General features: G+C 44.1%; 1 long non-coding RNA gene across 1 annotated transcript in view; it reads left to right on the top strand.

The window, feature by feature from the left end:
* The first annotated feature begins 3,934 nt into the window (after window positions 1–3,934).
* The window catches only part of LOC144245987 (uncharacterized), a 39,886-nt gene continuing 22,094 nt past the window's right edge, over window positions 3,935–21,726 (top strand). Inside the window, exon 1 of the long non-coding RNA XR_013339576.1 lies at window positions 3,935–4,076. This is a non-coding gene — a long non-coding RNA (uncharacterized LOC144245987). The remainder of the gene's footprint in view (window positions 4,077–21,726) is intronic.

Below are 21,726 nucleotides of genomic sequence, written 5' to 3'. Positions count from 1 at the left end.
GCCTGAGCCACAAAAATGAAGTGCTTCTTTCAGTCCTCAAGGTGTTACGCCCCTAAGCAAAATTGTGTCAGAGACTTTTTTCACATTTCATCTTCCTGCATGCCCTCCATCCTCCTTTTACACCCCTCATCTACCATCTGTCCTTTTGTGCCCTACCATCACGATGACCGTGACACACTGCCAGGGTGCTACAGTGTGAGCCACCACCCTTCGGGTTTGTGCAGGGGAAGCAGGGAGCTGGTTCAGAGCCACAGCACGAGCTAGAGCTGTATTTAAACAAAGTGACCCGGTGGCTGCTCTGTGGTCCCTCTGGAGCCTCATGCCAGTTGTGACCCCCGATACCTAAATGGCTTTTCCAGCTGCCTGTAGCTCAGATTGCCACTACAGAGTGATCTGGTGATTAGAGAGTTATGGCTGAAGCAAAGAGGTGAGGGTGATTTCTAGCCTGCATTTGACCTGTGTCCTTTCATTGCCTTCTTGAGCTAGAGGTGTAGCAAGTGCAGTGGCTGCTTACTCACACCAGGAACCTTGACAAAATAAGTTTCTTAAGTTTTATCACAAAAGAAACAAAAACCAAATGAGTCAGGTTTGGGAAAGGGAAAGGTTTAAACTGCTGTGAGGTAAAGGATTTCATCTGGTGGTGTATTCAGTGGATGTAACTCTCACATGGAGGCCTCCCAAAGGGACCTGACCTTTTACATTGTCCATCCCTTGCTTTGCAACCTCTAACACAGGGGCTGCCCTCGCTTTCTGGAGGTCACCATTTGAGCTCCTCAGTACTGGTATGAGCTTTTCTACAGCTGCACGAAGCACCCCAGAGGCTTTTCCTGGCAGGGTGTGCAGAGCCTGTTAAAATATCGTAGCCAGGAAAGTGTTTCAAAGGATCCTGCTGGAAATGTTAGGAGATGCGAATCTTCCACATCCCATGTAACAGCCAAGCCGCTCAGTCACAACTACTTGGAATACACAGTAATTTCCTGTGTTTTTTCAATCTCACTTAAACTTCTCTGACAGATGGGGAAAGATGACTAAACCAAGGGAGTTTACAAAAGTTCGTCTTGTGGTGTTTGCAAACTGTCTCTGTGAGGTCCATTTTCTCTAATGTAAACACAGCCGTGGCTGGGTGCCGAGTTGCCTTTGCAGCAGCTAGTCCTGCTCAGCTTAAGGCTGCTAAGATGAGGAGTACCCAGCCAGCCAGTTCACTCTGGGGGCTGAACATGAACCAGCCCTGGGGCTCAGGGGTCTTAGGGGGAGACCTTCACTCTCTGGGATTTGAACAGCGTCATGCAAAGCAGCTGTGACTCTAAGACCAGACCAAGTTTACTATGCCAGGTCAGAGGCTTTCCAAGGAGCCTTGGGTCAGGTGTGGAAGGTTAGATAAAACTAACCAGGGCAGTAAACATGTGAAGGCAATTGACTTTGGAGCTGTAGTTGGCCTATTGTTGCTCTCTCTAGTCTTTAAATCACTGCCAGGAAGGGAGTACAACTTAGGGAAAGTGGAGTTTCACTTCCTTGGCTTTGCAGAAGTGGTGCAGAGTATGCGAAGCTTTTTTCACCAGCTCCGGCTGAAAGGCCAGGTAGGCAAATGTTTTACCTTCTTTTATTGTTAAGTTCCCCTTGCTGAGGAATATAGGCTGTGTGAGGAGGAGCCACAGATGGGTGGTCTGTGTACACTCAGAAGTATGGGTGAGCGGAGAACCCCAAAAACCCCAAAGCAGAGAGATGCTGAATTTGAAAAGTAACTCATCCTTTATAGCTAGTAATTCTCAATTAATTCAGCATCACTCTCCAGTTTACTGTGGAGAGCATTTATTCTGTCATATTAGGATTGCAGCAGAACCTGGTCTGTGTGCTCAAGGTCAGTCCATTTCCAGCTACCTCCTGCAGTGCTGCTTTCCCTGTGGAATACCCCACTAGGCTTATTCTTCTGTATGGTGGTCTGTGTCTGCCTCCTGAAACAACTAGAGGCTCAGGTCCTTGCAGAGGAGGATGATGGGCTGTCAGTAGCTGGTGGTCTTTTCTCCTCACTGGTACTGGTCTGTAGCTGCCACAGTTGCACTCAGTAAGCTCAGAGGGAGCCCATAACATCCTTCTACCATCCCCTCACTGCCTTATATTTCTAATACAGTATTTTCCCTCATGAACTATGACTAGTACCAATGGTCTCTAGCAGTTTGCTGGCTGATATTTCAGAGATTTTTGCAGCTGGGTGATGGGTAATGAGACCCTTAGCTGGCATGAGATGATGCTGTGCTGTTGATTTCTGGAGAAATTGTACCTGGTCCTATAAGCTAACCACCCACATCTTTGGTTATTGTTGGTTTTGTCTTTTCCCTTTTCCTCATTTTCTTAATCAGAATAAGTTTTGAATGACAATCCCTCTCTTCCACACCACATTTTGTGGGACTGCTAGCCTGTATTTGCCCCTTTAGTATGGAAAAACCTCTGCTGGTGGGAGTTGAAGTTATGCAGCAGATTGTTTTCAAATCCAGTTTTATTCTCAGACTCCAAAATGGTTTGTGTCCCTCAGTATATGTGTAAAATCTGTGCTCCTTCGTAAATGCTAAAAGGCCTTGTAATTATTTTTTTCCACTCCATCCTTTACTTTTTCAGGGCAAAATCCTCTGTACTTTGGTCTATGAGTAGGTCCTGCTAACCTGACTCCTCATCCTCTTAGTGATACGGCTGCCAAGGGGCCATTTATTTCTTTAAGTATACTAGTGTGTGTTTGGCTCAAAATGCAGTTGTCCTTTATCTTTCTTACAAACCATCAGACAGTGAACATAAATCTAAGTGTTGCTACATACTAAGTATAATGTACTTTTAGCATTGTTTTCTTCAAACTTATCTTCTGTGAGTCTCAACAAGTATTGCTAAAGCCACCTGCATTTCCCAATTACTGTTAATACTGTAATTAGCATTATCCTGAAAATAAAATTTGACTAATTGTTAAATCTTGAGCAGCCTATGTTTTACCTGTGGAGGCTGAATATGTATTATTCCTTCTTTGACCCCTTCCTCTGTGTAACAGATTGGTTTCTGGCTTACCAGCAGACTAACTGGCATGATGACAAATCTCATTTTGTCGTTTCTGAAAGAAGTAAGGCACACAGTGTTAATGCAATCCTGTATCTCCATTGAAAGATTGCTACAATACTGAAACTTTAAAATAACCTGTAAAGGCATCACAGGCATGAAGAAAATCTTAAAATATGAGTAGGGCATAAGCTACTGTCAGATCACTTTCCTTACTCTGCATGCAGGCTGAGACAAGGATTTTCATTGTATGAATTTATCCACCCATTGGAAGCGCCTGTTTGCTAATACTGAGGCTTAAGGATGACAGTGTAATGTCAGCTTTTGAGGTATTTCACCGGTGACCATTATAAATAAGGTATTCAGCTTTCAAGCTTGCCCTCCATTCCCAGTGATCCTCTGAGCCTCTCAAGCTGCTGATGGACCCCAGTAGTACCCTTCCAGCTGCCAAAGCTCCTTTTTCCCCTTTGAATATTTCCATATGCTATCAGTATCCATATTTCTAGGCTCTAGAAGCACAGGGACATGACAAACTGTCTTTTAACTGAATATCATAATAAATAATGGAAAGGCAACCCGCCTGATAGGTTTCCTCTATTCACAATTAAAAGAATAAAATTTTTTTTAAAATTTGCTGTTGTTTGGGAACCTAATTTTAATTTATAGAATGCAACCTCAGAATTTTCTGGCTGTCATGAATCTGACACCCATGCACTAAAAATCCTTCATGATCACACAGCCTGACCCTGGTGGGTGCCAAAATCAGAACCTCAGCAGATCTTCTGAGCTTTGACTGGATGTTTTCCCACACTGCCTCATTTTTCCCCTTTGCACAGAAGTGCTGAGAAGATACATGTGGAGGGGGATGGTACCTGAGAGAAAAATGTAAATCATAGCAACCTGACTGTCAAGAGGGTATCACTTTTTATTTCCTAGCTCATGTTCCCGGCAACAGCAGAGCTGCAATATTAAATTGTTTTATTTTACCTCTCGGCTTGGTTTACCGGTGCCAGAATAGTTGCAGCCCCTTGAGCACAGAGGTAAGGGGACCTTGCGACAGAGAGCTTGCCTGGAGGTTTTGTTCCCCTTTGATGGGTCGGGCTGGCTCTCATTGCAGGAGCAGCTGGGAAGAAATAATTAGCATCACAAAGAGCTATATTATAGTATTGCATTGTGCATTTGGAGCCTTCGCATACCTTCACACGTTCGGTTACGTGCTGCATAAATCTGAATTCGGGGTAGAAATGGAAAAACACATACGGAAAAGGACCTCGAGCTTTAAAGTGAAGATAATTTGAATATTTTAAGTGCGCATGTAGAGCGCCCTCAGTGTTTTGGGTATAGCTGTCCGGAACGCGTGGCCAGGAGCTCTTCTCCCCGGCCGGTGGGCTGGAAGGTTCTGAGGGGGATGCTGGAAGGTTCCGAGGGGGATGCTGGAAGGTTCCGAGGGGGATGCTGGAAGGTTCTGAGGGGGATGCTGGAAGGTTCCAGGGGGGATGCTGGGGAGTTCTGTCATGCAGGAGCTGCTGGCCTGAGTGGCCGTGAGCCCAGAGCAGCGGGTTACCAAGGAGAAGGCTGAGGGTGCAAGTACCTTGTGCTTTGCTCTGTTTTCACTGCTGGCAAACAGCAAAGCCGTGCTGTGGGAGCGCTGGCGATCCGTATGGATTGAGTTGCACAAGAGGTTGCAAACCCTGCTGAAAGCTCCTTTTACCTGTCCAGTGCCTCTCCCCTGCGAGCCTCCAGGTGTTGTGCCCTCTCCTCCTGTCTTGCTCACAGCAAATCTGTCCCATGTGTCTGTTGCTGCCCCACGGTAGAGGCATTTGCAAAACCCACGGTTCATTCCCTGGCTCATTGGGAAATAACCTTGCATGCACCATGCCTGCCCAGCTGCCCACTCACTGCAGCATATTTTTCTCCTCCATTTTTTCCCCCCATTTTGACTGTTTCTTTTGCTGAGGAAAATTATCCGTCCTGGGAGTTAGAAGAAATGCAGAGAATGGAGTAAGTAAGAGGAGCAGAAATTTCCCAGGGAAGGTTTTTCAGAGCTGATCCTCCCCTGGGTCCAATATCTGTCAGACGTGCTTGCAGCACGCAGCTGCATCATGCTGTCAGGAAGAGGGATTTAAAATCTAACCTTCATATGCAACTCTTTCTCTTGCTCCTTTGGATTGAGAATCCCTGGCAGGGCGGAGTAAATCCTCTCCTAGGAGGGTGGCTCTGTCAGCCTGGCAGGCAGCCTGTGTTGCAGCAGGGAGCTGAAAGCTCCATCCGTAGTGGTAGCGATTTCTGTAAAACCCGAAGGTACTCTACCCAGGTACTTGTATCTGTACCCAGATATATGTATTTAAAATGACTCATCAAGCAAGGAGATGCAAATTGAGCAAAGACCCTGGAAGATCCTAGTGTTCTGTCCTGGTTGTGCATGAGATGGAGAGGTTGCTGTGCCTCTACCTGAGGTAACTCGAGGGAAGAGCCAGAGATAGGCTTTAAGGACAAGACCAGAGCACTGCAATAGCACTTGATGATTCTTAAAAGGTTGTGGTAGTTTAGGAAGCAAAAAAAAGTTACTAAGGACAAAATGTTGTTCAGGCTTTATGGTTGTAATTGTGAAAGTAAAATTTATCAGAGAAACAAATTTGTCAAAACTAATGAGACTTGTTACATTTAAACCACACTGACATTGTGTTGTGCTTTCCTTCACAAGCAATGTCGAAAATAAGAGTTGTAGTTGAAAGAGACTGGTGAGAAAAAATGACGCAGATCTATTCTTTTGTTTACTTGGTGCACTTGACAGCCCTGAACACAATCAGGTTCTCTGCTTTGCCTCTACAGTCTGTCAGTCAGTTTTCTGACATTTGTTTGAGCCTTTACATAGCAGCAGAGAAGACAGAACTGGATTTTATAAGGAAAATATGTCCATGGAAACACAAAGGGTGCTGATGGATTCAGTGGTAGGGAGTGTCATTGGGTGATACTTTGCATTCATCCATTTCAGGGGAAAAAATTCAGCACTGTTTGGTTTGGGTTTTTTGGGTGAGGTTGTGGGGTTTTTGGTATTGTTGGTTTTTTTTGTTGGCTTTATTTTGTATTTTTTTAAGCAGAGACTGCTTCTTTGCAACCTGAGAGCATAAAACACCACACATAAGCACTGATGAAATGTTAAAAAGAAAAAGTTGAAAAAACAAGAATCTCAGCTAAGCTCCTGGCAGGTGTGGGAGCCATAGGGCTTTAGTTCTGTTCTCACAGTGTACAGCCACAGACCCTGGGACAGTCTTCTTTGCCCATGATAAATGCAGTGTGTCCCACATGAGAAAAGTCTTTCCTAGGCTCTGCAATGGTAGTTACTCTGAATGTTGTAGAGAAACCACCAGAACAGTTTCCTCTCAGCCTATTTCTAGCACTTCAGAAACTCTGTTGCTCCTTTCTATAACAACCACGTAACTTCATCAGCCACATCCATCTACAGTGCCCATTTCCTACAGCTCACAGCACTCAGATGGAAAAACGGGGTCTATGACTTCTCTTATCCTAGCTTTGCTCTTTCATAAGAAGTGTGGTCAAGTTAAGCAAAGCATGGATCATGTCAGACTGAGCAGAGGAGGGCCTGTATACCTCCAGTGATATCAGTAACCTGGCACAGGGACAGACTGTTTGGGCAAGGCTTGTCAGAGGAGATCTGCTGGGCCACATACCACACCGGGACACCCATGTAGTTATTTCCTCCTCCTTGCAGAGGTTAACTGAAGAAACAGAAATTGAGCAGGATTGAAAAGTTTTTGAGGTCAGTGAAAACAGTTGGCTGCAGTGCTATAAACCCTTGATGCTTGCCAGACCCACTGTACTTCCTTCAGACCAGTACTGCAGAGGTCTGTAAGGCATGAAAAACCTTCCTTGAGAAACAGGAGATTAGAAAAACCAGAGAGTTTTGTATGTGGACTTTATGGTAAGCATATTTGCATGCATCTTCTTGCACCTCCAAGGCTTGGCAAATATTTGGAACTGCTTGGTGATTGCTAAGCCTGTACACAATGAAGGACCTCTGTGCCCAGCCCCATGTGTGGCTAAGTGGACTTCTCTGACTGTCCATTTTTCCTGGGATCTGACTTGTCCGAGACATGAAGATTCTGCTTCAAAGATCTGCTTATGTTTGAATGAGACTGACTGGGGAAGAAACAGCTGCTTTGTAGCTCTCATATGGTTGTCTGGAGAAGGGTCCCAGAGCTGCAGCTACCCAGCATCCAAAGCTGGCTGCTCTGACAGGAAGATGCATCTTTGGCATAGCCCTCTGTTGCAGATGACCCCATGCATCAGCCCTCCTGCCCCTGGTTCTACTCATCCTAAATTCTCTCTAGTGCATAGGGGCTGTTAAGGAGCATCCACCATGCCTTGGAACCTGGGAAATGGAGATGATTTGTGGTGTCTGAAATACAGCCTAACACTTTCTTTTTTATTTTGCTTTGCATCAACACTGCTTTGACTCAAATTCTTTCAGACTCCACATCGTTGGACAAGAACTGCTGCCAGACTTTCTGCTTTGAAGCAGAAGAGAAACACCTCCATAATTTGCTTAGCCAGTGCCAATATATGGGGGAAGTCTGCCACGGTGCATGCCCTGATCCTGCTTTGGGGGAATCACTTAGAGCTGTTCCTGTTTTGACAGAGCTCATTTACCTCTCCCTAACTGCTGTAATCTCTTAAGAGTGCAATTGAGGTTGTTAATGAGAGTACCTTCATAAAGAATTTCCATATGCAAATTCCCAGTCTGAACTTTACTACAACAAAGTCTGTGTTGCTGTAATGGATTTCTCTGCACCCACAACCATCGTCTTTTACTCTCTGTGCACCATACCCTCCGCTACCTGCCCCGAGCTGCTTTCCACAAACTGGAAGTTGTGAGCCTGAGTCTAATTTCACCCTTCAGTAAGCAGGGAATTCAGAAAATTCAGAAGTGCTGGGATCAACACCAGGCAGTCACATCTGTGATGGCTTTTGGAGTCAAAGCTGTGTGTGTAGCTGCTACACTGTCATTTGCTCCGAGTGGGAACCTGAAACCTCTGCAAAGCCGCCTGCCCGCAGGCAGTGGGAGGCTGTGTTTGCTGTGCCGGAGGGAGGCTGGGTGTAGCTTCTTGGAGAACATGCACATGTGTGCACACATTCTGTGCTGGGCTGTTTCCTGGAGCGCTGGCCGTGTTCTGTCTTGTCTCTGGGCTCCTTAACTCAAGGGTCATTAGGACTGTTCACTCTGGCATTTGTTCAGCCACATCCTTCTCTGGATTAGACAATGTCTACCTTGTAGTGTTTGATCCTGATCCAGCATAAAATCTTCCATTAGTGTGACTTCAAGAGAGGAACACATTTTTCCCGGCCTGGGTCTGTTGGAGTTAAAGACTGTGTGCTACTTTGTACATTATGACCAAATCAAATTTCCTTTCATCAGCACCAGCTGTGGTGCTTTATGCCTAAGCTGGGAATGCAGGGTAAAAACCTCAGGGATCCAAGTCAGAGCTGGAACTGACCTGAAGACTTCATGCAGCCTCAGGTTGAGTCTGCATCTATCTCCTGTTGTACTAAGCTGTCAAAGACGAGTATCTCAAGAAAGCCTTTCTTGTAATTTATATTTCATTAATTGGTGGGTCCTCTGGAGAAATGACATGCTGAGTCAAACAGCAGAAATTCATGTCATCTCTCAAAGAAAGACTAGATTGGTTTAACAAATGTTGGAGAGGGCATAGCATACATGGAAGTGTGCTATTTAGTCTCTGCTGTTCTTGATCTTGGGAGATGAAAACAGAAAAACACATGTGAATTTATGAAGTGATGTAAGGGTGGAAAACAGCAACACAAAGACACATGGGAAAGAGGACTATTTAAGATGGCCCTTGACTATAGAATGGAGCAAGATGAAATTAAGTAAATATCAGCAAGATCTGCTAAAGTGTGGAACAGCCTCCAGAAAAAACCCGGGAGAGCCTTTACTTGAGCCACTCAACTAGCCTGAACAAGGTGCTGGAAGAGAGGCACTACAGCGAACAATTCTGCAACTGCCATAGGGCTGCTATGATCTAATAGTTCTTTCCCATCTTTAATCTCTGTGATCCTACAGTTAATCATCACATATTCATTGTGAAATCTTTGCTCAGAACATTTGTTAAGCCTCTATGTAACAAGTGAAAATTTTATACTATCTAGAAGAGGACAAATATAGGAGTTTTTAATCCAAAATTACACTAGCCAGTGGGCTTGGAGCCATAATTTTGCAGGCAGAAATTTGGACCTAGGTCCAAATTTTATGTCTCTACAATGGGCGGATATGAAACACAGCTTCTTTGTTTCTGTCTTGTGCCATTGTAATAGATGCTGCCAAGAAATACAGATAGTGAATCAGATGGGTGCTTTTCTCAGAGCAGTGACAGCAGCTAGCAGTTAGAAAGAGCTTTGGACATTTGAGTATAAGGGTGTGAACGGAGGCTGTTTTTTTCCTTATGCTTTTTTTCCCCTCACATCTTTTCCCTACCACTTCAAATGCAGAGATTGGATCTTGGGTGCAATGAAGATAGAGGTGGCCAGAAGGGAGTTCAAACCATTTGGAGCTACAGGAAATGCTGCTCTGATTTGTGACCTGCAAAGAATTGAGGAGGCAGGGGCATCTGTGATCCGCAAATTTGGTTTTGTCACTCTGAAAGATGATTATGGATCTGTAAGCAACCCTGTGGTACTATGTAGACTTTCTCAACAATTACTTCTGGAATTACTTCTACATCACCCTGCTGGTTGTAAACTTTTAGAATATCCCAGAAATAAGAGTAAGTTTTGGGCTCATGGGTTCCCAAGCAATGAACTGTCAGATGAGCTGTGCCCTGTTGTTCTTCCTCAGCTGTGGACCAGGTGTAAAGTAGCACTGCTGCTCCTCCTAATCAAAGGCTCACTGCTGGAGGTTTCCTGTAAATTGGAGAATGTGGTGATGGCAAAAGGGCTACCAACAGTGGACTGAAAGGACACAGAGGGGGAAGAGAAATGTACTGGGTCATGGAACTGGGTCATGAATTGAAATGTATTTCTCTGAAATTTGTTGCCTTCCTTCTCTGACTTCAGTCATGGACAAGTAACTTCTCATTAGAGTTTCCATTTCCCTCATTTATTTCACCACCAGCTTCACATCACTCTTCCTTTGGTTTTCTTTAAACTGATCTTCTCCCAGATAGTGCTTTTCCATATGCATGCACTGGTCCTTATGTAGCCACAGCAGCAAAGAGGCCTGCCCTGCTCTTAACCAAAACTTTCTGAACATTTTTATTAAAACTTCCCTTTTCCCTGAAACATTACCAGAGGGTCCCGACAAACAAATTGCAAAACTCTGACTTCCCTTGCAAACTTAGCATTCCATGTTCACTCCATGCAGGACAGATGAAAGAAGCCAGATTTTTCCATAAAAAGTTGACACTTTGTGCTCCCCACAGTGGATATGAGAGGATATGGTTTAACAATGTACTAATGTCCTGATGATTTTTTGCATCCACATTATGCACATTAGTAACATGAGCAGTTCCTGGGTATGAACAGATGAGCTTCTCATGGGATTTTTCACTGTGGTCAAGCATGGGAAGCAGGAGAAGCTGGAGGAACAGGAAGGAAGCAGTTTTGCTTGGAAAGACAGTAATTTTGAGTTCAGATGGTTTTGTTTTCACCCAGAAATTTTGTGGAGTTTTCAAGTGGGTTTTGCGTGTGGGTTCATTTTCTTGCCAATTTTGCATTTTGGGTGCAAAGGGGAAACCAGGGGGAGCTGAGGCAGCTGTGTTTTGAGACAGTGCAGTGCTGGTAATACTGTCCATATTCCCCAGCCCCTCACTCATTGTTGGTGGCTCCAGGAGGATGAATAAGCAGTTTGTTATCCATGGACTGCTTCAGTAGATGTTTGCATGCTGTTTGGCAGCTTCTGCAGATCATCTGATAAAAGGCAAGAAAGCAACTCTGCAAAAATAGAAGATTAAAAAAAAAAAAGGAAGCATTTTGCCTTACTGAGCCTTAATCATAGCCCAGAACGCTTAGTGGGGAGGTCAGATGACCCATAAAATACCCCACAATTCAGTTATGCCTGGGAATAGAGTAAACTGAGATCAGCAATAAAACAGCTTTTATACAAGCTGGGTGGATGCTGTAACATGCCAGGGTATCTTGTGAGTAGTGCCTTTTGGGGCTGTGTTATGGCAAGTTGCATTTTGCACGGGCTATGTCCAGAGATGATCTTCCTTTGGCATTTCTCCTTTTTCTGTTATTACATTTTCTGCTGTGTACAGCCACAGAGCAGAGACAGTTTGCGTGCTTGCCTGGCATTCTTAAGCAGTGGAATTGGAAGTCAGGCTGAAGGAGTCCTAGGTAGAAAGGGGAGTGTATTAGTGCAGTAGTGCTGCATCTGCCTACAGATACAAGGGCTAGAAAAAGTTGTGAGCTAAAACCCATCACAATATTTTGTACATCCCAAAAAGGGATGCCTTTATACAATCTTTGCAATTATACTGTATCTTACTGGTCTCTGCCATTCCTGTTTTTTTTTTAATGATCCTTCTCTTCAGTGGATGTTTCCTGAAATGCTTCGGGAAATATCCTGTCTTATTTAAGAAGGCTGTCTCTGGGTAGGAGGCAGGGATAGCCTTCCTCTTGCCAGCTAACTAACTTCCAAACCCACAAATTCAACCTCATGATGAGCACATGTTGAAGTGGGGCTCTGTGTCCAGGGCAATCCTCTGATAATGGCCCAATTCATCAGGAAGCAGCATGAGCACCAGGTCCAGGCTGCAATGTCAGGGTAACTGTTCCCATCCTTACTCCTGTCTCTCCTGCTGTTGGTCCAGTGTATGATTGCAGTGGGCTGACCATGGCCAGCTGCCCATCCAGCCATCCTCTTGCTCCCCTCCTCAACAGGTCAGTGTGAGGAAATAAGCTTAGAAAAACTAATGGGGCAAGATAGAAGCAGGAGTATCACTTACCAGTTACTGTTATAGGCATAGCAGACTTGACCTGGGGACAATTAATTGATAATCTATTACAATATATTGGATAGTGAGGAAAAAAAAATAAGACAAACCAGCACCTTCTCCCCTTCATTTTTCACAGGTGTAACTTCGCTCCCAACTTCTCTGCCTCTTTCCTCATAAGGTGGTGCAGGGAATGAGAAATGAGAGTTGTGGTCAGTCTAGAACAGTTCCTCTCAGGTACACATTCTTCCTCATTCCCTTGCTCTGGTGTGGGTGCTCTCCATGACCTGCAGTGCTGCATGGGTGTCTCCACAGAGGAATCTCTGCTTTGGCACCTGTGCCACCTCCTTCTCGCACCTGGGTGCCTGCAGGGCACCTTATAATTTTCCTCGCACACTTTCCCTGAGGTGCCACCATCTGTGGCGTGTGTGGAGTTCAGCGGTACCCTGGGATGGGCCCGCTGGGGGCAGAGGGATGTTTGAGGGGGATCTTTATCAACTGTGTGCATGGCCAGGGTGGGAAATCCTTGTCCTTCAGAGGTCACAACAAGTCAGTCCCCCCCTCTGGCTTCCGGTCAGTTGTAGCCCCAACAGTCAGTGGGTGTTTCCCAGGTCTGAGGGCGAGGAAGGGAGGATGTTTTATTTTGCCAGGGGTGCAAAAAATGGCAGCAAGAGAGAAGCTCTTGAACAGAAGTATTCAGGGGAAGGCAGGGAGGAGGCACGTGTGCCTGGAGGAAGGCAGGGACTGAGGCACGTTGGATTTCCTGAAGCTGTGGGATGTGGGAAGCACTGTGGGTGACAGACTGGGATGGGGGTGAGGAAAGGGCCCAGGAGGAGTGTCGGCCCTGCTGTGGGAAGGGCCCTCCCTGGTCCTGAGCAGCCACGGCCAAGCTGTGCCACAGCTCCAGAGGCTGTGCTCGCACCTGGGCAGCGCTGCTGTCCCACCTGCAGCCACCGAAAGCACCAAATACCTGTTCAACGCCTCTCTTCTGACTGTGTTTTACCTGAGAAACGCAGAGCTTTGCTGTTTTTTCTTCCTAATTAACGATTCATCAAGACAGCTGCAGCTGAGCATGGTTTAAAGTAACATGTTAACTTGGGCTGCTGTTGAAGTTTTGCAGATGGTTGCGTTTTGAAACAGATACCAACATGAACCAGACTTGGATCCAAATACCTCCCAGCTTTTAGATCTGCATCCTTAATGTTCAGAACACTTCTACTTAATCATTAGTAAACTAGACTATTAAAAATGGCATCAAAGTATGGCCATGAGCGAGAGGTTTTGTCAGAGTGGTTTAACCTTGGTAGTTTTAGAGCCAAAGCTTTGCATAAAGGAGAAATTCTAGGGTAAATGTAAATAACATACGTCTGGAGGATTAGCTGTCTCTTGTCCAGAAATGCCACACCTTGTAATTAAAGAAGAGGCTGTTAGTATGTGACACAGGAATGCAGAGGGTGTGGACCATCTCAGATTTACAGGCTATCAAGTTTATGAAAGAGACTAAATACTGTTTAGTGTTACAAAGGTGGTAAGACCTTTGTTCAGCATTGCCCCAAAAACCTGGCAAGCCTCTGATGGGAAAACACTTTGCAAGTAAGATCTTGCTAGAAAAAACATCTGTAGGAAAAATTCAGTAGGGAAACTCCAACAGCTTCTGAAATGACTGCTTTTCTTCATGCACTGCAACAGGATAATGATGTATAGGCTGCATGTCAATGTGTGTGTGCAAGTTGCCTACTGTGAACTGGAAAGTTTGACTGAGTATTTTAATTTAACTTTACAAGTATCCATTAAAATCAAAGTACGTGAGTCAATTTTAGTGCCAAAATAAGTGCAAGAGAAGCATTTCAGTAAGTGAAAAACAGTATCTGTGATGCAGATCTGAATGCAAGCACAGGGCTGAGGAAATAATTTTGGTCTTGTCCTTTGCAGTGAGCTGCTATACCTCAGGATATTTATAGCTTTGTAGAATAATGAATATTAACACTTGTCATGTCACATCCAAAGTGTCATGTTAAAAAAGGGATTTGAACTCTAGAGATTAATGCGGTAAAAATTATGACAACACTTGGTTCCAATGAAAGAAAGGCTTTGAGTTAACCATAAAAGGCCCAAAATGGAAAAGGACCGTCCCTGCCCCTCCCACCAAGACCACCATTGTGACTCTCTGCCTCTCACCTTTGTGTCCACATCTCAGATCTGGGTAAGGCTCCTATACCCTTCTACTGGTCACTTGAAACATCTGTCATTAAATCTGTTGAGTGTTACCATGGGTTTGGTACTCGCTCGTTCATGGGCTAGAGAAGAGAATCAAATGTGTTAACAGGGTACCAGGAAATAATCAGAGACCTTCACTTGCACAGCTGTGTTCACAAGAAGTTTTCATCAGGTCTCCTGCAATGAAGGCAAACTGAAGACTTTTGATTGCCTGACTTTTTTGCCAGGTGGATATGCTGTCTTTTTCATTCTTGCGTAGGCAAAAGTTTCACTTTTCTGAAAGAATCACAGAAATCCTCTTCCCTAAAGGTAATTAGACTTTAAATGGGGTAAAGAAACATTAGCTACAGTGCTCAGAGCGAAGGGGAAGCAGCTGATTCAGATATCTAGAGACTGGAGGGCACCATTATAATTCAAAGCCTGACCTTCAGTTGGATGGTGTTTCCCTAGTCCCACTAGGACTGGATTTGGTGGTGTCAATACAGACACACTATTGTGAGACCAGATTTTGCCCAGCTGCTACACGGGCACAAAGAGCTGAGAAAGCTGCAGGGAGCCTCTTCGTTGTGTGTTCCTGGACAGCGGCCAACCTACCATCAAAGGTTGCTCATTCCTTGAAAAAGCACAGGGCTTGCTCCATCCCCTAGCAATGCCATGACTGAAAGGTGTTCCAAGAGAGTTGGAAAGGCTATTTCCAGTGCCCTAGTTTGTGGGCTGGAAAGAGTTTCAAGGTGGGCTGGAAATGGAAGTCTGCAGTGACACAGAACATAAGCAATGCCTGAATGGGAGGGTGTGGAAAACCATCTCCCAGGGACAAGCTGTGAGGCATGATAGAGCTTTTAATGAGTGAGCTGTCATCAAATGTCTAGTAATCTTTAGTAGTGTGTTTCCTTATGCCTTTGATTTTTGCATGCATTTGCAAAAACTCCTGAAACTCATCTCTAAGCTGGGGTGCCTCTGACCAGCAAAATTCTTCGTGTGTCTGTGTAAGTTTGCTGCTGCAAATACACCCCAATTCTTATGTAAAAATTCCATGGGAAAATCCAGGAACGACTGCATAACTGATTTGGTATGGCACTGGGCTTTAATTGTTTTCAGATTTCAGTTTTCAAGGCCAAGAAACCAGAACCCTAAGTAATGTTTCATTTCTATCCCTCTGCAAACTGAGTCTCTGTGGAATGCGCAACTGTAGCACTCAACACTGTATATAGAAAAGCACTTCCAGTGTCCTGCAGATGTCTGCTCAGTAGCTTCCATATGGCAAATTGCTAGTTATTGGACCAGACTCTGCTCATGCTTGTGCAATTCTGTTGCAGTTGGCGAGGAGGTAACGCAATCACAGCTCGATATGGCCCGTTGGGTCAAATAAACTCTCTGCATACTTGAGTGGGGGTTTCAAGTTGAATAATGCTGCTGGAATATTTTCCATCCCTCGCTCATGCTGGTGCAGCCCTGCCTTGCAGAGCAATTGAAAGGCTTATGGGTTTGGGAATAGGTTAAGGGTTTTCTGCCACCTGAGTGCTGGGCAAGGATGGAAACTCTTGGATGTTCCTGGCACAGGAGATGCCTTTATTGGCCCAGTGCAATAAACTGGTGGTCTTAGTGAGGCAAAGAACCAGATAATTATAGAAACAAAGTCTTCCTCCAGAAACTGTTCTCCCTGTCAAAGTGGAAATATTTTGGCAGGGGCAGCTTCCTCAGTGTTTCTCAAACTCTGTATTTTTTGTGGCTTAAGAGAACACTGCATTCACTCAGGCGTTTGAGCCACCTAATTCCATTCTGTTTTCTATTTATAATATTTTCCATGTTGTTTTTTTTTGTGAGACTTCTGTGTGTATGTCTGAAATGAGGACCAAAATTTGATTTTACACTCTGCAACCCAATCTTGCTAGCACTGGCAGTACTGGTGTCTGCACAACCTAGCTTCATGCCAACTTGGTTTCATACTGGTGGCACTAAGATTTGAGGCGGGTATGTTTTGTGCTGGTGCTGAGTGATGGTTGGAAATTTTCTTACATTCTAAACTTCAGGCTTCAGGTGAATTGCACCTACCTGGTTCAGGTCGGGCCCAACCTGACAAAGTCACCTGAATGCCCACCTGAGGATACCCTGAGCTTTAGAGATCCTCTGTATTTAATAAAAAACTTATCAGTAAACCAAAGTTTTGTCAATTTCGAAAAGATGAATTTGGCCTAAAGTTTTTAGATAGGTACTACAGTTAAAGAAGAGTTCAAGCAAGGCTTTAGGATACTGGCTAGATAAGGCAGAAACACAGTGATGCTAACTTGTCCACTTTTGCAGTGGGCACACATAAATAAGATTATTTGTTCTTTTGGCTACCTTGTTTTGGTTTGCAATTTGCAAACTGTATTTGTAGCTCAGCTAATTTGGAAATGGCAGGAAACTGCAGTCTAGTTATGAAGAGACACTTGCCATCTGCAGTCTAGCAGTACTTGCCAACTATATGTTTAGGACACAGCAGTCTAGGCAACAGTGGTATCATCTGACCCCAATATATCTATTTCTCAGTTTGTGGTGTTGTAAGCATGTCAGAGTAACTCTCAAACATGGCACATTTTGAAACAAGTAAATTATAGCACTAATCTAATCTAATGCCTGATTTTGTTTTTCTGACCTACTTAATTTAAAAAAGCATCTAAAAATGGAAATGCTGTTTAGTTTAACGTGAAGACAGAACTAGCTTTTTTTTTCCTCCCAACATCTGTGTCCAGAAAGGAAGAAAAATCCTGTTTTGACTGGCCTTCCTCCATCAGTCTTTTTAAAATTTTTTTTTATTTCTTGTCTAAAGCAAAGTAAGTTACATAAACATTCCACCTCTTTCCATAAATTGGCTTCAGTTTCTGAACAATAGAGTTACTGTGAAGAGAAGAAAACCACAGACACACCCCACAACTGTTGGTCACACAGCCAAAGAGAACTAAAGACACATTCTTTGAAAGTACCAAAAAGGAAATCCATGGTCTTAAGGCAAGACCTTTTATGTTATGTTTGGAAATGTTTCTCATTTCTCTCTTTCTTCTCCCACCCCCTCTTCTGCTTTAGCTTTCTTAGTTCAACATGTTGGAGGGAGTGAAGTGGCTCTAGACAGAACTTTATTCTTTGTCAAGATGTGTTGATAGTATTTGTCAGTAGTCACTAACCTGAGATGGGATAGTGAAAGAAAACTGAAAAGTGGGACTTTAGAAAGAGGAAAGAAAATATGTTACTAATAATGCCTTTGAGGCTTCCTCAGTATAAAAAAAAAATACTTACAAGAAGAGAGAGGCTAAGACAGAAATCCCTGTTTAAAGCTGATAGTTCTCAGTTTTAAAAGTAATAATTCTCTTCAGAGAACAATAACTCTGTAGAAATGTTTGTTTGCCTCTCTGAAGCATCTCAACACGCTTTCCAAATGGGAATTGCCCCCCATCAGAGCCTGTGTTCCCCAGCTGGGCAAGCCAACGCGCTAGGAGGTTAGACGGCCCTGTGAGAGTCACGCTACAGCAATAAATACACCCTGAATTACTCTCCTCTGCTGTATACACCAGCCTGTGCAGCCTTCTAAACACTGAATACCAAGTGGTTTGGCACTGTCTGCTGATATTCCCTCTTGGAGGCTCTGGGATTATGATCTCAATGAAGGCAAAGTTGCCGCTGATCTTAGCGGGAGTTAAGCAAGCGTGAAGTCAGCAGAATCCCGCAGGCACCAGGAACGCACAACAAAGCGGCGCCCATAAATCAGCGACGAGGTGTCTGCCGGCCCCCCGCTCGCTGCCATGTGCTGGGGACACGGCGGCAGCGCCGCTCGCAGCTGGGACACCCAGATGCTCTCCAGCCAGCGAGGGGGCACGGCGGAGCTGGCAGCCCCCGCTCCAGCCATCCCCGGCAGCGCCAGCCGAGCTGCCCCGCTCTCCCGAGGGATGCCAGCCGGGCCGCCGGCATCCCCCCGGTCACCGGCAGCCCCGCCACCGCCGCCCTCCCCATCCGCGGCTCTTCCCCGTGCGCTTCCATCCCTCGCTCCGGAGCCAGCCAGGAGCAGCAGCCGAATTATCCGCAAGCAGCGTGCCTGCGCTTCCGAGCGCATCTCTGTGCTACCCAGCATGTTTTGTGCGGGAAAGCAGCAGAAGGGAGCAAGTTCTATGCCGTGTAAGGAAGGAAACAAAATAGCAGCTCTTCTACCAACATACTGAGATATTTCAACGGCGTTGGGCTGCCTAAAATACACGCTGTATATAAGCTGCTTCCAGACCTCTGGTTTAAGACAGAATGCAAACAAAGGAGGAGAAAAAAAAGCAGAATTATAATCCCTTGCATGCTATTAAATCCAGATTTATACAGAAGCTAACTGGTTTTAGATCCTGCAGTGACTGGTAGTTGCAGTATGCAGCATGTGGACTGAAAAAGGTTAATTTTTTCCTTTTGCCTGCCAAATAATTTCTCTGCTCCACCCTTGGTGTCCAACTTTCCTATCCCTGAGTCAGTGTCTGAAGTCAAAACAACCAGCTGGGCCTCACTGAATCTTTCACTGTGGGAAAGCTCAGCTCAAAATGGCTGCATTGTTTCTCTGTAATCTTATCTTGACTGTTTAATATCCTCAGCAAGTCACAGAATTTTCAGGATTGCGTTTTGGCCCTATGGGAAATGCTGACCTAGATCATGTAAAGTTTTTGCTCTTATAGGATAAAATATGAAAGTAAACTATCAATTTACTGTCTTTGTTGATATAATTACCTACCACTTTTAGCAGAAAGATGCAGGATGTGCTACAGATACCCTTTCTATTTCCACAATAAGTCCTTAAACAGAGACTAAACTCCCTAGCATGAAAGACAATGTAGTGGAAATGTACCTGATATGAAAGAATGTGTTGTAGTACCTGTTATAAAGAATATGCCATATCAGCTAACTAAAAATAGTTTGTCCCAAGATTTTCAAACCCCCTTACAAAACTACTTGTGGGTAAAACATGCAGTATCTATTACTTTCCAAATATTGTTATATAGGCAAAAAAAAACAACAACAAAAAAAACAAAAACAAAAACAAAAACAAAAAAAAAAAAAACAAAAAACAAAAAAACAAAAAAAAAAAAACCAAAAAACAAAAAAAACAAAAAAAAAACAACCAAACCCCCCCCCCCCCCTGAGATTAAGACTAAGTGTACAGGACACAGGAAAATATGAGAACAAGAAGAAACATACTAATTTTGGGGATGCTGTTATGTTTTAGCAACACTTCCAAAATGTTCACTATTGAGGTAGAGCAAACAAAGAAAAATGACATAGAAGGCTCACCAAATGCAAGGAAATAGAAAACGTAGCACTTCAGTATGAGTGGTATGCTACATTTTGAAGGCTGGGAGGAAAGCTCTGGGAGTATTTGCCACGTGTTGAGCAAACCAGCGTTCCTCCCACTGAAGAGCCAATTTTTGTGGTACTAGCTACTCCCACGGGTGCACTTCTTGGAGCAGGTGTCAAGGCAGGTCTTGTGGGCTTACCTCAGCTTTGGCAAGGAAAACCTGAGGAGAATCCTGTTAGTACAGTTTTATTCTCAGCGGTGAGCTGAAGGCCAGAAATCCTGCCTTTGGTGGTGAGGCTTTTTGCAGTCTGTTGCATGGTGAGGACCTGCTGGACAAATCTTGTTTGTGTACCTGCTGTACAAATTGCTCATGTCTGCTGGGGTTGGCAGTGCTCAGGCAGGCTGGAAAGCAAAACCAAGGCTTTTCACTGCTCATGTGGAGTGTTGAGGGGTGCAAAGCCCATAGGATTTTATTGCTCTAAGCTATCTGATTTCCTCATTAAGAACTTGATGTTAGTGTAATATCTGTGATGATTGACTTATGAAGTAGGAAAATCGCATTCTGGAGCAAGTCTGAAAAGCTCTGGTGCTTCTCAGTCATTAGAGATGAACGAGTACTGCTGATAAGTCTTAGAGAAGTCAGCTGTGGCCTTTTGCTGCTAGACCTGGATCCCCAGCCTATGCCATTTCATAGTATTACTCCTGTGTATGGTCATTTCTCATTGATGAGAACTCTTTGTCTATGGGACATGTACACCTGTATTGTACACCTTCTGTATTGTAACTTGTATTTAACAGTGCACACTTGTAATCTAGCCTTGGGGATAGGTGCTCAGGTCTTGAGATATCTGATGACTGGGTATTGTTTTGTGTACTCAACTTGGAGAATTAGGCTATAAGCATCATTGATACATAATGAATATACTTATGTATGTAAATTAGGTTTCTGCTGTTAAACATGTCTATGAAAGAGCTGGTCCTCCCATTTAGGGTTTTTCCCCCTTAGGGAAAGGAACCCATTTTTGAAAACATAGTTATCAGGATATATCCAGTTCAAGTTTTCATTAGTACTCAGTGTGCATGAAAAATTACCCCTGACTCATTCCTTTGCAATTCAATGTTTGCACAGCTCTCTTCCCCAATACTTTTGAGGGGATCCCTCCTCACCAGCCACAAATTCAAAAGATCAACTGTGTTGCAATTGCATAAAAAAGGAATGTTGCAATTGTGACCACAGCAAATGATAGCAAGGGCTGTGTTGCTGATCTATACAAAGAATGTTAAAGCCCTTCTCGAGCTATTTGCTTTGGTGTTATCCATGGCACTGCCCTTGGGCACGGCGTGAGGAACTTGCCGGCGCCATAGAGGCAATACTTGGGTTTTTGGCTTTCTTAGAAGCAGTCTGCCAGACATATCCCAGTGATTGTGCAACTGAGAATTCAAACAGATTAGACATGTGTTTTTTAGTGAAATTGGAAATGAGGAGATCAGTAAAGACAGATGCTGCATTATGCATAAAAATCTGCAACTTGGTTAAATTTGAGTTTCACATGACAGTAGATTAACATGGCGATCTTAATAGATAATAATTTTCCCTTTCATTGCTTTTTCCTACTTCTCCTGGTCTTTATACTGCAGTAGCCCTGAGCCTTCTTACTATCCAAATCCAAGCACTTCTCAGACCTCAATTCATACAAGGCCCCGTATTCATAACAAGGCATTATCAGTTTGTGTAATCCTTAAATCAAAGTAGCCCACCATAAAAATTACAGCAACAGGTAAACCCATAGAACTTGTCTGCTGGCACAAAATCACAGCTCAAGGGCATGTTCCACCCTGCAGAGGTAACTCTGATAGTATATATGAGAGGGCACTCTGATAGTATTAGGAAGGAGGTTGTGTGAGGGCCTCCGGGTTATCATACTACTGAAAGATATACTTAAGACCATTGGTTCTAGTCAAGGCAGATTTGCGTTTGTATTGCTTTGTAGCTTCTCATTAAAAAAAACAACCAAAACCCCCCCCCCCCCCAAAAACAAAACAAAAAACCCTCAATCTTTCCTAGTGCAAAGTTGCAGCCTGGTATAGAAATATTCACATAGGCATAGGCAAACATCCTTATCTTTTTGAAAAGTTCTGTATTTGTGATAGACTGTGGCCCAGAATTTAATAGCTACCTGGACTCCTGATATCAAAGCTGCAAGA

Source organism: Lonchura striata, chromosome 3 (genome assembly GCF_046129695.1).
Source record: "Lonchura striata isolate bLonStr1 chromosome 3, bLonStr1.mat, whole genome shotgun sequence".
Lineage (NCBI taxonomy): Eukaryota > Metazoa > Chordata > Aves > Passeriformes > Estrildidae > Lonchura > Lonchura striata.
The sequence above is the reverse complement of the archived record's forward strand: the minus strand, read 5'-3'. Positions and strand labels throughout refer to the sequence as shown.